Below are 12,911 nucleotides of genomic sequence, written 5' to 3'. Positions count from 1 at the left end.
ATGCAAGGAACTCAGGCCCTGGGGCTACCAGACAAGCCCAGATCATCTGCCCTCCTAACCACAACCGAGCTGGTGAACTGCTGAATCTGAATGTGTCCAATTCAGATTCAGCTTTGCAAACCTAAAACACGCGGCTATGTTGTTTTTAGAGAGAAGAATTGTGTTACATTTACCTTTAACCTGCTACCTGAGGGCATAAGAGTCAGAGATGGAGCTCTTGGGTTTTTTGTAATTTCTCTCAGCATTGCAGACTGTGACCTTTGGCTGAATCTGCTGGGATGTCCACTCCTGGGAAGATTAGCAACTGTCTAAAACGTTTCCAAGTTGTGAATAATCTCTCTCTCTGTAGATAAAGGACAGATCATGTGGAAGTTGCCTTATAGGCATTTCCAGATCGCTTGGCAGCAAAATTTGCTTCTCTAAGGTCAGTGCTGTTGTCTTTATGCCTTGGCATGATAATAACAAACACCTGTATGCACCAGAACAGCAAACTGCCACAACCTTTACTTTTATAGAGGATCTCACACTGATGATGATCAGGTAATCAATGCATCTGATGAAAAAAACTTTACTCTTTAATCCTATGGAAGCAGAGGTTTACTTTGCTTTTCGTACACATTTTTTATCTTCTGTTATCTATCAGTTAAATGACAGTGGGGAATCTGATCTGTGTTTTTCTTCACTTGAGGTTAGATTTAAAGGGTAGATTTAAATAATATATCCTGGTAAGTAAAGCCCTTGAATTTATTAGTGTAAAGCCAAATGTGTATAAATGTGTATACATTTAAAAGCAGGTTTAACATTGTTAAAGGAATGTTTTAGGAACACTGTGTAATATACTTTGGTGTCTAGGCTTGTCTCGTCTGAACAAACCAGTCACTGCATGCCTTTTTGAATTTCTTCCCAAGAATTCTGGGGAATTTTACTGGTTCCTTTTAAAGGATTCCAACACCTCTCTATATCACTTCCTGATTTCGCAAACACACCAACAGCCATAAACAGAATGGAGCAAATGGGAAAGAGTTTCAAATTCAGAGTCTCTGTGTGTTTTCACATTTTAGTATCCTCCTTCTACCCACGCTTTGACTTATTGCCCGCTCATCTGTGCACAATCAAGCAATCAGAGCAATGCAGGCAGACACACCTACAATGTTCTTCTCCCCCTGGGGATTTATGAGCTTTCTGCCCACACCGGAGTGAATGAAGAGTGGAGGTGCAGCTGCAGCGGCTGACATACTCCACTGAACATCTGAAATGCTCATAAACAAATCCTCCATGCTAGCAGCTCACAGGATCACCTGAGGTTTTAGTCGAGTTAATGTTGCCCTCTGTACAGTAAATTCCACTGATTTACAGTCCACATCACATGTCTCTATGTGGGAAAGAAAGACCTCCACATGACTCCTGCATATAAGATTTATGATTAAATTGACAAAAAAATGTAACTTTAATTCTACACATTTTCCATGTCAACATTCCACCCTCTTCCAGACAGCAAGCTCCTTTTTAACCCATTTTACAGGAAAACTATTCTACAGAGGTCAAACTTTAAATTTAAAACCTGCATAAATAAATACAAGATGGATGGCTCTTTTACATATAAATGATGAAAAAAAAATTTCTATACTTATCCAGACCTGGAAAATGCTTAAATTCCACCCTTGTACATACTGTGTGGGAAATCTGGGTGAACGACACACAAATTATTGGGTTCATGTCATTGGAAAACATCAGTGTGCTAGATTCTACTGAATGTCTGACAATTCTTGTCTTCTCCTTTTTTGTCCATAGAAGAACTTAAGAAAGACCTTCAGAAAGCCTGAAAAGCTATTGGTCATGACCACTTTTTTATTAATTTATAACAGGAAATCTGGCTGCTTGGAAGGAAAATACAAAGATATGAGGCAGGACTCAGGACTTTTGCACAGTACTGGTGTTGTCACCCATGTTCAGTGTTCTGACAGGTGATCTAACTTGCATGAACAAATTGACGTGCACCAAAGTAAGACTACATTTCAAAGAATGCCTGGCAGCTCCTGAGACATTATAGAAGTGCTTCCAGCAACAACATACCTGACGTTGCAGAAGATCTCAGCATTCCATGTTTCCTGAGGTGCAATCAGCATAGTTACAGACAGGGATGAACAGATGCCCTAGTAGCACATCTTTACAGCTTTCTCTTTTCTTTTTAAGTGTGTTTAGTAAAAAGACACAGACGTTTCAACTAGTAGAATGCAAGCACAGACAACTGATATCTTCTACCCTAATCTAGAAAAAAATGCAGCTCTAAATCATGGCTCAGGTGTGGGCCAAGTATGTGAGATATCTCCCAGGTAAGAAAAATAAATCTGTCAGTGTGTTCTAAAAGCAGACCAACCCAAGCCCAGAGAACAGGGATGTATTATTAAAAGGTAGAGAGAACAATAAAAGCTTTAAGGTTTTACAATATACAGCACAGGAAACAATAAGGTGGGGTGGATGCTGTAGCTGTACCAGACCTAATATAGTGAGATAACGCCTGTAAAATATAGAATATTGGGTCCAATTTGTTCTGTTTTCAGTACATTACAAACCGAGTCAGTTAGGACATTCTGGGATAGTAAGGGGATCACACTGTTATGGGGAAAGAAATCACCCAGCAACATCAATTCCTGGGTTTGCACCAAAAAATCTTTTGGTCTTTTTCCACTAAAGTATTTTAATATAATAAAAGTTCTTCAGAACCTATGATGGTTAACAGAAAGCTGAGCTTAACGGGGACATATAAAGCAGAATCTACATTTTTAGCCCTTGAATACATTTTATTGCATACTGAGAGTTTATAGGAGTGCAGAAAAGTCACATTTAGTCTCTCCAGGTGCTTTGTAGATATTGTCTGTCATATTTTTCAATCCATTCAGTTTTCTCTATTCCCTATTCCGTTTTGAACTGTTACATCACAGTATTCGCTGTGGAACAGCTAAACAAGGTCATAAACCTTCGGCTGACCAGTTCACATACCCCCACCATCAGAACCTCTTCGAAGTGCCTGGTTACATTTTTTTTGTTTATGAAAATATTCCCACATCAGTGGGGAAATTCTTCTTCATCTGCGTGAGGCACTTAAAGGACGAGTGCCTTCAGCAACCTCTGCCAGTATCAAGAAGGATTTGCTGAAAGACTTCATCTGATTAAGGGGTCAGTTCCTTATGTCTATGAGAAAACAGACGCAGCAAAGCGGCAAGCTGCAAATAACGCTAAAATGACAATCTTTAATTTAGACATGAATTTATTGTGTTGATATGACATCCTGGCCATTGTTTTGATAGCAGTAGCATCGTACCTTCTGCTGATGTTAGTGCTGTGTGCTGCTTTTAGCTCCTTGCGGACAGAACCGTACTGTGTGATTTGAATATTATTACGGGAGCAGTTCTGCATTTTACGGCTGGATGGGCAAGCCTTCCCTTGTTCACATCTTTTAATAAAATTTGGAATAAAAAGTTTCTGCCGCTAGATTATTGTATCTCTGTTATCAAACTACAAAAATGGCTGAACAGGGTGGAGTGGAACGTTCTTTGACCTGGAAGGGGGTTGGGGTGTAAAGTTCCTCAGTAGCATTTAAAGGGATCGCACCAAACGAGTTGCTCTCAGATGCATCTCAAAACAGTTAAAAGAGGAGCATGTGGAGCTACAAGAACAAGGTATTCAGACCAAAGCATTGCAGTTCCACTTTATATAGACCACAACTGGATGGTTTAAAAACATTAAATGTCCCCTTTAATGGTGGCATTTTCAGTTTTCACATAGAGCTACATTCCATCTCTCACCTGTGATAAAGCGTTTGTGGTAATTAGCAAAAACAATCAGATTGGCAACACAAATGGCTGAAATGAGGTTCCTCCAGAGAGTTGGTGATAGAGATGAGGAGCTCTAGAGGAACCAAGGAAGCTGCTGTTTCCTGTCTTGCTCAGTGTCCTGGTGTTTACAAAAATGTTCCCTGGATCTAAAGATGAGAAAATTAAGGATATTTTGTGGAACATCAAGTCCTATTACATCTTTGAAGTATGTGTTGTTTTTGATGTGCTCCTGTTTGAATAGGGTGTCTATATTGGAATCAAGAGTGTGGAATTAGGAGACTTTACTTTGTCAGCAAAGAGTACATTATTTTTAAATGAGGTCACTGTCTCATGGTATTTTTTCTGTTTTATTTGAATAAATATCTATCTAGGAACACATTTTCAATGCTCTAGGAGGGCCCCTAAGTGGTCAGATAATTATTGACAGCATTAAATCAGAAAGTACTTCAAGCCGTCACTTTCAGTTTCAAGCATCATGCATGCTGAGAAGAGTGAATTTTTATCAGCACAGAAAGGGTGCCTCCAAAAAATAGTGTAGGATTATGGTATATTATTGGATCTTTGGAATCCTGTGGCGCAATTGTAATTCCTTTTAGTTTTAGTAACCAACATAAATAAAACCAGCCTGTGGTTGGTTTTATTTATGGATGCCTCTGTCCAGTAACCTCAAGGATTTTACTATATTTGTAGATTTGAAGAGATGCAGAGAGAGACTAAGCAAATTCAACTACATTATTTATAAGCTTTCCAGTGTGACAGATACAGAAAGCTCTGTAACATGCTGCTAATTGTAGGGAAACTGATCTATTTTAATTATTTTAGCTAGAAATCTAAAGAAATATAAATTATTACAGTTTATTTTCAAAAACATTAATCTGAATCTTATAAGCTATAATCTGTCCATCTGTACTTTCTGAAGTAACACACAAGTGAAGCTCCAGGCACACAGCGGAAATGTGAGATAGCCATCAAAAACAAACAATCAAATATTAAAAGTCAAGATATTTTTGGGCTGTAAACAGAAAGCAGGAAACTTGCCTTTAGGACAATATTAGTTTATGTTTGGAGCTTTTCTCCTTTATACAGTGGATAAAATAAGTATTGAACACGTCAGCGTTTTCCTCAATGAATATATTTCTAATATTTCTATTGACATGAACTTCACACCAGATGCTGGTAACAACCCAAGTAATCCACAGATATAAAGAAAACTCTATAAATGTGTCCACCAATAAAGATGTATGTGATGAAGTGGAATGGTAAAAGGACAAAGTATTACATACAGGGTGAAAAAGACGTGCAGGTTTCACGTCAGACTCTCTGGTTTGGCTTAAAACCAGAGCAGGGAAACTGAAAGAGGAAAACACATCCAAATTGTATCCACTTAAAGGTTGACTTACTGTATAAAACCTGCTGCATTGCGTATTGGTTTCCAGTTAATTAAACTGACCACTGCGTCAACATCCTGCAGGTTTTATTTTACTGTGTTTTTGGCTGCATAAACAATTAAACTGTACTCCAGTTTAACATGACTCCAGTTTAACCAGTGAAATGAACATGACTCCAGTTTAACCAGTCTTGGAAAGCATGCCACAAACAACTTTCCTTATAACCATTTGACCAAGAACCATCCTGTATGCGTGCACAGTCCTCACTTTCCGGCATGTTCTCTTGGGAACCTCATTAATTAACATACCCTCTGAGGACAGACTCATTAGTGATGAGGACGTGATGGAGTTTGTGTTTTTCCAGCGTTTGTGTTCTTGTATGCATTTATCAACAGCCAAGTCGGACACTGGGTTTTGTTTAAAGAAAGAAAACTTTTAAAAGAGCAAATAACAAAGATAATTCAGTCTGACAGCAAAGAGTAGTGCACATTAAAGGCCACAGGCTTCAAAGCTACAGGCGCGTAGTTATGTAATCCCATTGAACATGGTATTTATCAGTTTCATGGTAGAATTAGTATCTGATTGCAAGCTCTGAAGCAACACTTGTGCAAGGACACTCAGTGCTCTGCTGCTCTGCTCAGACACAAGAGATCAGGGTGTGGCTCGGTGGACTGAAACTGAGTCTAGGAGCAGAGATGGCTTCACGTTACCAATGAATGACTACATATGTAACTGTAAACCTTTTTATTTTGGTATTATTAGCTCATCTCTGTGTATTCACAGCACCTCCATCCATTTTGAATGAGAAGGTATGTCTGAACGTTTCGCTGGGGTTTATTTTCCTTCAAACTTGCCAACAGTGGTGTTTCATGTCAATTAGAAACCAATTAGTAGGTTATTTGGAAGATAATAAAATTATCATCAAATCCCAACAAAAGCTTTGAAAATGACCTTTACTTTGTTGCAAATACTGATCCAGTTTCTTAATCCAGCTTTGGTTACAACAAAGTAGCAAAAATGATGAAAGATCTTGGACGAGTGATGATATCACAGAAAGTGAAATTAAATTATATATAAAACCTACAGCATTTCTGCACTTTGGTACTTTAATGACAAATAAAAATAAATACATTGATTTTAACATTTTGGAGTAGTCCAGCAGAGTCCAGACTTTATTCTGATAGACAACATGTGGAGGGCTAACGATTAGGGTGATGGTAAAGAGGCCTTCCACCTCAAAGGTCAATCATTTAAACACCAGTGGAAACATGTGAAAAAGCTGCTCTGAAATTATAAGAAGGGTTTGATTGCTGTAATCCCAATAAAGATATTTCCAATGACAATAGAGGACATAAATATAACTCAATAAATCAAAACATTAAAATTATTTTAAACAGAAAGTCATATACAAGATGTATTCATTCCACAGAGTTATACATTTCCAGCAATTATTTCTGGTATTTTTAATGATTTTGGTGTACACATAAAAAAAAAAAAATCTGTTTCTCAGAAAAAACTGAATATTACATCAGACTAATAAAAATCGTATTTTTAATACAAAAATGTTATGTTGTGGCCATGTTCAGGCCTACACAATCTTCGGGAAGACCGCTGACTAGGGAGTTCACAAGGAGAGCCCACAAGGAGGGTCAACCACAACAGGTCATTGCTGAAGAAGCCAGGTATCACAGAGTGCTCTATCCAGACATATTGATTGAAAGTTGAGTGTAAGGAAAACATATCAGTTTATATCACTCTAACCTTGAAAACTGGCTCAGAGTTTATCTTTTCTTTTTTTCTAGGTGAAACGACTAAAGGAGCTACATCCATTAACATTTACTTTTCCTTCCCATAGAAAGTGCTCCTGGATCAGTGCTTCTTTGTTCTCTTTGTGTCTCTGCTCTGTTCTCTCAAACCCCCAGTCGGTCGTGGCAGATGGCCACTCACACTGAGCCTGGTTCTGCTGGAGGTTTCTTCCTGTTAAAAGGGAGTTTTTCCTCTCCACTGTCGCTACATGCATGCTCAGTATGAGGGATTGCTGCAAAGTCAACACCAGTGAATGTCCACTGTCTCTACATGCTCATCCAGGAGGAGTGAATGCTGCAAGTCACTGACTGGATGCAATCTGCTGGGTTTCCTTAGATAGAAAAACTTTTTATCCAATTTGAATAAAAAGCTAACTCCGACTGCACTGTTCAATTGTTAGGATTAATATGAATGTATGAACCTGACTGCTGTGAAGTGCCTTGAGACAACATGTGTTGTGAATTGGCGCTATATAAATAAACTGAATTGAACTGAATTGAATATCAGCCACCACAGAACAATGTATCCTTGTTTTCAGAAGTTCACTTGGACTACAACCGTCACTTTTCTTGTTTTAAGGCATTTCTGAACCAAACAACATCAGAAGCGCATGACATGCTTCATTCTGTCGACCAGCTTTATGAGGATTTCCTTTTCTAGCAGGACTATACTAAACTTTATGTAGGTATCATTGTGTCTGATTGGCCAGCAGACTGGTCTGACCCAAACCCTATAGAGAATTGAGGGACTGTGTTCAAGAGGAAGATGAGAGACACCAGAACCGACAATACGAATGAGCTGAGGACCACCATAAAAGCAACTTGGGTTTTCTGAACACCTCAGTAGAACCACAGGCTGGTTTACTCCATGCCACACTGCACCGATACAGTAATTTGTGCAAAAGGAGCAAGGACTGAGTGCAGATACTGCACAGTACATGGAGATACGTTTTGGTAAGCAAATATTTCTGTAATAAAAATCATTTTTATTGGTGTGAAATTCTAAGTTTCTGGGAAACAAAATTTTGGGTTTTTCTCAGCTGTGACCCAGAATCAGAATCAGACTCAGAAAAGCTTTATTGACAAGTGCGTTTTTGAACATACAAGGAATTTGTTTTGGTGTAGTCGGTGCAATACAGTACAAATTAAACAGTATAAACATATCTACAATATAATATAAATATATGTGCACAGTTTTAAGTGAGTGAGAGTAAATATAGAGCAGTATAAGATGCAAGAGCGGTACAACAGTGCAGGTGATCATTGTGCAAGTAAAGCAGGAGTCCAAGCCGAGCGTTAATGTAACGCATAGAGTTGCAAGTTACAAGTGTCCGGTCAGCAAAAAAGGGGTGTGTGGGGGAAAGGGAGAGTGTCAGGGTGGTTTCCGGGCTTTGTTAACAAGGCTGGTGGCAGATGGGAAAAAACTTTTCTTGTGGCGTGAGGTTTTGGTCCAGATGGACCGCAGCCTCCTGCCAGAGGGGAGAGTCTCAAAGAGTCTGTGACCGGGGTGGGAGGGATCAGCCAGAATCTTCACTGCCCGCTTCAGGGTCCTGGAGGTGTACAGTTCCTGGAGCGACAGTAGACTGCAGCCAATCACCTTCTCAGCAGATCGAATGACACGCTGCAGCCTGCCCTTATCCTTGGGTGTAGCAGCGGCGTACCAGATGGAGATGGAGGAGGTGAGGATGGACTCAATGATGGCTGTGTAGAAGTGCACCATCATAGTCTTTGGCAGGTTGAATTTCTTCAGCTGCCGCAGGAAGAACATCCTCTGCTGGGCTTTCTTGACGTGGGAGCTGATGTTTGGCTCCCACTTGAGATCCTGGGAGATGATGGTTCCCAGAAAGCGGAGAGATTCCACAGTGTCAATTGTGGAGTCACAGAGGGTGATGGGGGCAGGTGTGGCTGGGTTCTGCCTGAAGTCCACCACCATCTCCACTGTCTTTAGAGCGTTGAGCTCAAGGTTGTTCTGGCTGCACCAGTCCAACAGATGGTCCACCTCCCATCTGTACGCGGACTCGTCACCATCAGAGATGAGTCCGATCAGAGTGGTGTCGTCCACAAACTTCAGAAGCTTGACAGACTGGTGACTGGAGGTGCAGCTGTTGGTGTACAGGGAGAAGAGCAGAGGAGAGAGAACACAGCCTTGGGGGGAACCGGTGCTGATGGTCAGGGAGTGGTGGATTGTGGCTGCAGCTGTTGGGGGGTGTCGTGTGGGATGGTAGCAGGACTGTCCCTTTGTCTTTCAAAGCGGCAGTAGAACTCGTTCAGGTCGTTGGCGAGGCGTCGGTCGTTGATGGAGTGGGGGGCTTTCGGCTTGTCGTTGGTTATCTGCCTGAGCCCTTTCCAGACAGACGCAGAGTCGTTGGCTGAGAACTGGTTTTGGAGCTTCTCAGAGTACAGTCGTTTGGCCTCTTTCACTGCCTTGCCAAACTTGCACTTTGCCTCTCTGTATATGTCTTTGTTCCCACTCCTGAAGGCCTCATCCTTATCCAGTCTTAACCTTCTGAGTTTAGCTGTGAACCAGGGTTTGTCGTTGTTGTAACTCACCCTGGTGCATGATGGTACAGCTGTCCTCACAGAAGCTGATGTAGGAAGTCACAGCCTCTGTGTACTCGTCCAGACTGTTGGTAGTAGTCCTGAACACATCCCAGTCTGTACAGCCTAAACACGGCTGGAAACTCTCCACAGTGTCACTGCTCCACTTCCTTGTCGTCCTCACAACAAGTTTGCAGAGCTTTAGTTTCTGCCTGTATGCAGGAATCAGGTGGACCATGATGTGGTCGGATTGGCCCAGTGCAGCACGTGGGACGGCGTGATAAGCGTCCCTGATGGTGGTGTAACAGTGATCCAGAATGTTGTCCTCTCTGGTCGGACATTTAATAAACTGTCTATATTTGGGGAGTTCGTGGGTGAGATTACCTTTGTTAAAGTCGCCAACGACGATAACTAAGGAGTCCGGGTTGGTCCGCTCCAGACTCAGTATCTGGTCGGCGAGCATGCGCTGTGCGACCTGCACGTTAGCTTGCGGCGGGATGTAAACACCGACCAGGATGAACGAAGCGAACTCACGGGGGGAAAGGCTTACAGTTTATGATGAAGGCTTCCAGGTCTGGAGAACAGTGCTGCTGAATCACTGTCACGTCGTTGCACCAACCACTGTTGAGGTAAAAACAGATTCCTCCACCTTTCGCTTTGCCGGAGAGTTCCGTGTCTCTGTCCGCTCTGTAGAGCTGGAATCCTGCCAGCTGCAGCGCAGAGTCCGGTATTAATCCACACAGCCACGTCTCCGTGAAGCACAAAACTGCCGATGAATAAAAGTCCCTGTTTTTCCCCAACAGCAGTTGTAGTTCCTCCATTTTGTTGGGAAGTGAGCACACGTTAGAGATAAATATTCCAGGTAACGGTGTTCGTAGTCCACGCTGGCGAAGACGTACCAGCACCCCAGCCCGTTTCCCTCTCTTCCGGCGTTTCACCGCGTGAACAAAGGTGAGCGCACCTTTGACCAGAATGTCCAAAAATTCCAGAGCAGTAGGCAGAAAAGTGGGAAATAACTCCTCTGGTGTAGCAGCCCTGATGTTCATGAGTTCTTCTCTGGTGAGAGAGCTCCGGGTACCATCACAGAAGACCGTTTTAAAGCAAAAAACAAAACAAAACAATGTGCACCAACACGCTGAGGCGACCGTCTGCGGCGCCATCTTAGGTTTTTCTCAGCTGTGACCCAGAATCATTAAAGAAATAAACAAATACATCATTCTGTGTCTAAATATTCCATGTTTTATATGAGCTCCACCTTTTCAGATTAAGTAGTAAAATAAATAATTTCCCTGTTGATTTTTTATTTATTTACTGAGGTGCGCCCGTATGTGACTGTTGTGTTACTGAAAGCTTATTGCAGCTCTTTAATAAGCCCCAGACAGACAGGAAGCTTTTAAATCAAATGATAACGAACAGATAGAAAAACTGGGAGTACTTTCCTTCCTTTCACCCTAAACGGTTTTCTGAATCCACCCGTTTGTAACAAGATCTGGCCGATTCAAAGCTGTAACCGAAAAACTTTCTGTCACACCTCAGCCAATCGAACATGCATTCAGGGAACAAACTACCTGAAACTCAACTAATTGTGCAGATCTTTCATCATATGCATATGTTTTGATCAGCCCCCCCCCCACTGCAGAGCAAAGGTTGTTTTACAGATCATCCCCCACTGATGCTTGGTGAGCCATCTGTGGACACAGGAAGGAAGGAGGAAGGAAAGGAAATGGATTTCTGTGATCTGTCACTGTACCATGCATTACAAACATGCAAAGCTCTGAGATCTTTGCACAGACATGTGCAAAGGTTTTAAGCCAGCCATCGTTTCTTTATTATTTTATTCCCAAGCAGCCAGATGTTCCAGTAATCCTTTAATTTGTTTTTGAAAAAAGTTCTCTATGATTACGGAAGGTTATTCTTTGGACTTTAGCTGCTTTTTTTCTTTCACATTCCTGTTCCTAACCATTACAAATAAATATAAAATTAATCAAATTGATCATCCAACTTTAATTTTGGCTCTAAAGCATCACAAAAACAACATGGTGATCAAAAAACTATTATTTTGGGACATTCTGCTTGCAGGTATGATCTCAGATTACATTGCTCCCTCACTGGACGCAATTCTAACCCCTCCGATGGCTAAACTCAAGTACGTTATTTGATTATGTTTTGAAAAGTCGCCTCAAGTAAAGATTGACAGAGAAAGGAGAGGAGGAGGAGGGAAGATTTGCTGCTTGGAGGTGTCTGCACCAGTCCACAACATGAAAAGACTCTACAGTTACCTGAAATTTAAATTTGTAGGCATCTGTAAGCAACGCATGCTGTAAGTTACTGGAAAAAAGATCTAAAATCATGTGTAGGATCTTACAACAGCTTAGCATAATTATAAGCAAATATGTTTGGTCAAAATGACAAATTTATGAGATGTGAAATTTGTTTTTCATTGCATTTATTAGTTACTGATGTAGACTATATTGCTAAAAGCATATGACGTCGCCCAACCCTCCACAGCCTTCACAGCTTCAGCCCTACTGGAATGTCCTTCCATGAGGTTTGGGAGTTTATGGAAATTTTCGACCATTCTTTCCAAAGATTATTGGTGAGGTTAGACACTGATGTTGGATGAGAAGGCCCGGCTCAGTGTCTCAACTTTAATTTATTCCAAAGGTCTGCAAGCTGCATATCTAGGTGCAAGATGTTAAACACCTGTGACCATGGAGGCTGTTGGACACCTGAGCTGAGTGACTTTACGACTGGGTGTTAAGAAAATACTTTTGGCAAAATTATGTATTTAGAAAATATGTTTTATAATTTTGTTTATTTTATATTATATCTTCCAATTTATTTCCAATTTAGATTTTTGCTAGACATTGATGAAGCATTAAAAGCTCATTTTAGTTATTTTTTATGAATTGCCAACATGTAATAAATACTATCAGTTTTATATAGTTGCTTTAAACCAGGATGATTTCAGTATTAACCCAAATATAACAGATTATAATTTTTTCCAGAATCAAGCAGTCCATATGTGTGCACAGCCTGTGCTTAAAATAGAAACAGGAGGACAAACCAGGAAGTTCTCAAAGTCTCTAAGGAATAGTAAAAGAATCCTCAAGTCATTTAATTTGATTTAGATTCATGCCCCTACCGTCGGCATCACAGTAGCTGTGTTTACTAGCCTCTGAGCTTCTGTAATCATTCAATATAACAACCTCTTGAAGCGTGAAGTCATGGTGACGTGATGCTGAGTGGAACAGAGCGGTAATCTTGGGACCAACCCATTTTCTACACACTTTGGATTATGATGTTTAACTTTCTATGACATGTGCTTTCTAGGTTTGATAGAG

General features: G+C 40.8%; 1 protein-coding gene across 1 annotated transcript in view; it reads right to left on the bottom strand.

The window, feature by feature from the left end:
* The window catches only part of LOC124871607 (caveolae-associated protein 2-like), a 29,661-nt gene that overhangs the window by 4,872 nt on the left and 11,878 nt on the right, over positions 1-12,911 (bottom strand). The gene's annotated exons all lie outside the window — the stretch shown is intronic.

Source organism: Girardinichthys multiradiatus, chromosome 7 (genome assembly GCF_021462225.1).
Source record: "Girardinichthys multiradiatus isolate DD_20200921_A chromosome 7, DD_fGirMul_XY1, whole genome shotgun sequence".
Taxonomy (NCBI): Eukaryota; Metazoa; Chordata; class Actinopteri; order Cyprinodontiformes; family Goodeidae; genus Girardinichthys; species Girardinichthys multiradiatus.
Note: the sequence above shows the minus strand (reverse complement) of the source record. Positions and strands in the feature narration are given on the sequence as shown.